General features: G+C 45.9%; 1 long non-coding RNA gene across 1 annotated transcript; it reads right to left on the bottom strand.

Annotated features, from left to right (window-relative positions):
* Positions 1-3,728: 3,728 nt before the first annotated feature.
* Positions 3,729-4,252, bottom strand: LOC109704584. The gene is made up of 3 exons (XR_002214436.1): positions 4,118-4,252; positions 3,877-3,972; positions 3,729-3,789 (listed from the first exon to the last, which is right to left on the bottom strand). It is a non-coding gene; the product is annotated as an uncharacterized LOC109704584 (long non-coding RNA).
* Positions 4,253-5,327: the final 1,075 nt, after the last annotated feature.

Genomic DNA, 5,327 nt, shown 5'->3' with positions numbered 1-5,327 from the left:
TCGTCCCAGATGCAAAGAACGTGCTAAAGGAATCTATTGCAACTCGTGCGAACTGCCGATCAATAAAAGAATGCGAAGCACCAGTATCAAATAATGCACGAACACGAATATCATAAAGCATAATATACCTGCTACGACTCCTGTGCTGCGGCAGCGCCCTCTGGGCGGCATACATCGCCCACTCGAACCCTGCTGTGAACTCTCTGACTGCACGCTGTCCCGTGGTCGTCTGTACTGCGAGAGGTGTCTGATGGGGTCCCCTGGCTCGGAGCTGAAGATGCAGGTGAAGCTGACGAGGGTGCAGGCAGCAGAAACCTTCGGGCACTCTGAGCGAAAGTCCTCCTGACACAAAGAAAGCACCTGCCCCACGTTGTGGACACTGTTGGTGGAAAGTGAGGCCACCACAAATGACACAACGTGGCTGTCGACGGCGCTCGGGTGCTCCTCGGGGGTGCTGGGAGAACTCGGCCTCTCGATTGGCTCGCGCTGGCCCTTGGATATTCGGTGGTCTCTGAAAAGGTTTGCTGACATACTCTCTGCTGTTGGCCTTCTTTCCTTTGTCTTATCCACAACGTCTCTTCTTTCATAATCTCCGCCCTTTCTCGACGATCAAGGCCCGCGTTTACTACATCCGGTAAGTGTAAGGTTTACGCCTAGACAATCGAAAAATCGCCAGGGTCGCAAACCTACCTCAAATATGCGAGCTTTGTCCTATCATCTCAACCACAAAAAGGAACGCAGTGCAGTAATCGGGAGAACTCTCGCTCATACTCTGCCACTGTCTGTCCCCCTGCCTCAGGATTTCATCAGATCCCTCTCCATCTGTCTCTTTACACTCTGAGGAAAGTAAGTAGTCAATAACAATTCCTTGAATTTGTTCCACGTGATAGCGGACAGGATCATTACGGGGGATCCTCACGAATGTCCACCCACCACCTGTAAGCCTCGCCGTCAAGGTGGTGCGTCGCAAACCAAAATCGATATGCTCCTCGACGAATGTGTCATAGAATAACTTTTCCATGTGCATCAGCCATTCTCGACACCAGTGATCTGCTTTCTCCCCGTCAAGACACGGGGCGGTTGCAGCGACGGAATTCATTCAGGTTGTTCCATCATCCGCTCTCGCTCCTCAACCGCCCACCATCTCAGGTAACACTGTCCCTGATGCTGCTACAAGTACTGGTGGTGGTACTATGTCTCCTGTCAGGTCCTCGCCCTCGGATGCTACTGGGGGTGTATCAGTATGGCACTGTGCTCCACTCGATCCCTGTTGTACTTAGGTATAGGATCTTGCATCTCCCTATCAGTCGTCTGTTGCAGTAGTAAATCCTCTAACCTCTTCATCCTATCCTCCTGCGACGAGCTGCATCCATCTGCGCGCGCCGCGCAGCTGCTGAGCAACAAATCTGTGCAGCTTCGCGAGCTGATCCCGCAACTCATGGATTCCCACTAGATTCCCGAAGTAGCAGAAGTCCCCACTTCCTCTGCATCGCCGCCTCAGCTGCCCCGAGCGGCTTGCGAACGAGGTCAACGGCCATCTTAAGCTGCCAGCACAAAAAAACATAAGTCAATAAACCTATACTACAGAACCTTCATTGAGGATATAACCAGCTAATCAAGCGAAAGTATGAAATGTAACGCGTATAACTTCCGATGTCACGTTGTCGGCCGCCAACGTGGCCCTCTGCAAGTTAGTATATTGCACATTCGATCAAATCCTACCATTCGGAGTTTATAGATACCAATCGAAGTTCTTTCGTAACAAAACCTCAACTAGACTGGTCTCTCACGAGCCTATTCTTATAGTCCAACCAGCTAAGGTTGCTAGGTCTGCTAGACCAAAAACCAGGCCTCTTATACCAATATAATCTGTCACGCGGTACCAGCGCGGAAGCATATCCGGCACGTGCACAGACCCGCCATATACCTGCAGTATATAAGGCGTCTACAAGAACACAAGTCGATAGGAGGAAAGTATAGTAAGATCCTATCCTGATATCAGAGCAAAATACAAGTCGATATACTATCAGTAAAGGAACAAAGAGTATACAATCCAAAATCTCAGCAAAAAGGAGAAAGTATCACAACTATAGAGTCTAATCTCAACAATACATATACATCGCAGGGTATACAAAAGGAATAAGTACAACGGTGGTCTCTCTATACATAGGGACATCACCCTCGGCCGTAGCCCGAGTAGCAAGGTGATCGACTAGCACGCTCCTAGTAGTCCCTAGCTAGGCGCGACTCCCTTGCCACGATCCCTAGCCTCTCCTGTAACAGGCTCTGTAAAAATAACCATAAAAAGGGCGTGAGAACTATTAACAATAGTTCCCAGTGGGTAAGCCGCCAGCCTCGGCGAATTACACCACTAGGCTCATGATGTACTAAATGAAAGCGAAAGCAATAGTTACAAGATATATAATTATGCAATGCTAACAGGTAATGAGCATGTAAGCAACATGTAATCATGATTTTTGCAGTAGTGAATCAACTGAATAACAGAAATATCGGAACTACTATAAACATAAACATAAACATATCTATAGAAGTGTAAGTACTACTGTACACTATAACTGATACTCATTCATTACTATCATTATCATTTTCACTTTTATTTTCATTTACTAGGACCTACTCAAGGTAGTCCAGCTTGTGCCGCGCCTAATGGCCCCATGGTAGTATACACTCCCCACGGCAATCCATTTCGGCACTCAATCCCGCACGGCGAGCAACTATCGCGTAGGCCAACTCCGGAGTGCCGGCTTGTAGGGAGCTACCTTCACAAGCTTGTGCGAATGAGCACGATGGCAAACAAGCAAAGTCCATTATCCACGTGTCTCAATTTTCATATTTTCATTTGCCAATTCTTACCTTCGATCTTCAGATCGGAATTTCAATACACAAATAATAATAAGAACTAGTGTCCACTAGATTATAAACATGTAAAGGTAATGCTAAATCACCTGGCATTATAATCTTTTCACTATCATGATACTAACAACATAGTCATAGTTCTCTACTTTATAGAGATTTCATTCTACTTAAGCATCAAATATCACAATGATATGTTTCCAATTCTCTATCAATCACATATGCACTCAATGCACCTATGCGATTATTCTATTCTGTAGATACATATAGAACATAGGGGAGCTCCACTTGCTCTGGTTAGGACAAACCCACCTAGTACTAAGTAGCCCAACGGAGTCCCCAAACTCCAGCTCAATCAAGTTTAGCCCTGCGGAAGAATAAATGTTGAAATCGCATCAAACATAACCGAACTGCCCAAATTCGGCTCAATTGCATATGGTACAAAGTGGCAACTTAAATCCCTATTTTGGGTCAGTGAAATACCTCAAGTTAAGCCTCCAAAAGCTCTCACCACTCAGCTGAAAGCAATCCAAGGGTCAAATGCAGTCCTGCTGCGAACGAAAGTTAAACGGCGTCAAAACGCTCGTATCCTAGTTCCAAAAGCCGAAACCATGCGAATTCAGTTTTCTAACTGAACTTACAGCTTATCTCTGGATGAAACACCCTGTAAACAAGTTCCCAAGATTATTAATTTCACGTAAAATGCATCGGTCACCTGCTGCGGAGAAACCAATTCCCAAACTGCATCAATAGTTCGATTAATGTCGTATAGTTCCGACCTAGCTTCATACATAAGTAATATGGCTGGAATCTTACAAATTCAGTTTCTAACAGGAATTTCAACTTACCCTTGGTTAAATATCCTCCTAAACCAGCTTCCAAGAGCACAGGTTCAGCTCAAAGAGGCTCGAAAACCTGCTGCGAAGAATTCAATCCAAGCTGCGTTACTTACTCAATTAAACTACACACGGTCCTGAATTTATGTCATAGTTAACTAATTACCTTTGTTTAGCTTTGCAGCAGCTTAACCCTGATCCAAGGTAGTTAAATCACAGCTAAACAACTCCTTTCAAGCTGCTGGAGTCCTCCTCAACTCAGCTGGAAGCAATAAAACTGAAATGCGTTAAAAACGAATACTAACCCACAAACTTGAGAGTAATTGAGCTATAAACTTCTCTACACCTTTTATTCAGCAGCCCCCCAGCAGTAGACATGAAAACCCAGCTAAAAACACTTCACTTACCTTTTAAAAGCCGACCCCAAGTCCACCTAACCAGCAACCGTTGATCGGGACGCGCAATCGGCGCAAAACGGCGACTTCCGCGTAGAGAGAGAAAAACCCTAGAGAGAGAAGGAGGAAGAAGGGGAAGAAGCTTGCTCTGAGCTCCAGCAACTTCTACAGAGCTCCTGGGGTCGTGCTGGATCAAATAGATAAGCATAAGATGCCAAAAGACCAAAATGGCCTGATTGCCACGCAGCTGCTGCCTCTGCTGCTTGCTGTACCGGTACAGCATCATGCTTGTACCGGTACACCAATGCAGAAAAGGCCCAGTTCGAAATTACAAGGCACTTTCTCGCTTCCCACACTCCGATCACTCTCAGACTTGCTCATAAATAACTTTAAACTCTTTATAACATGTGGGAAGGTTCCAAATATTATTCCCTTTACTCGAACTTCGCAATGTACATAAGTTCAGTATACTACAACTAGGCTACCCCGTCTAAGATCTCAAATCTCATAGGTACTCACACTACAAGTCTAGTAGGTGAAGAGGTGAAGAGCTACCCCGCTCTTCGCCCCGACTGATATTTCAAATCTCACGGGTCAGGAGCTACCCCGCTTTTATCTCGCCCGTCCACATCTCAAAGCCATAGGTGAAGAGCTACCCCGCTCTATTCTCATAGGTAATGAGCTACCCCGCTCAATTCTCGTAAGTAATGAGCTACCCCACTCAATCCTCATAGGGGAAGGGCTACCCCGCCCTTCGCCCCAACTCACTTCCCAGTCCAATGGGTGAGGAGCTACCCCGCTCATATCCCACCCGGTGAGCTACCCCGCTCGTGAGCTACCCAGCTCGTGTGACAACTCTGGAGTGCACTGCTTGTGTGGAGCGACCACCACAAGCTCAAAACACACTTATGAGTATGATCCAATCCTCGCCAACTGAGGATATCCTGTCAACTAGGTTAACAAACACTTGAAAATCCACCTATCCCTAGGTCCATGTCAAGTGTCTCAATCACACTAATCAACTCACACTAGGAAATTGAACTATCCCTATGTTTGATGCCATAGTGTCTCAATTACACTAATTCTCATGCAATATGCCACGATTAGGGAAACTCATCTATTTCCTATGCTCAATGCCATAAGTGTTTCTATTATACTAAGTTCCAATGCCACTCGTCATGTTAATAATATTGTTTACATGCCACTCGTCCAAGTTATAGTG

Source organism: Ananas comosus, unplaced genomic scaffold (genome assembly GCF_001540865.1).
Source record: "Ananas comosus cultivar F153 unplaced genomic scaffold, ASM154086v1, whole genome shotgun sequence".
In the NCBI taxonomy this organism is placed as follows: Eukaryota; Viridiplantae; Streptophyta; class Magnoliopsida; order Poales; family Bromeliaceae; genus Ananas; species Ananas comosus.
The sequence above is the reverse complement of the archived record's forward strand: the minus strand, read 5'-3'. Positions and strand labels throughout refer to the sequence as shown.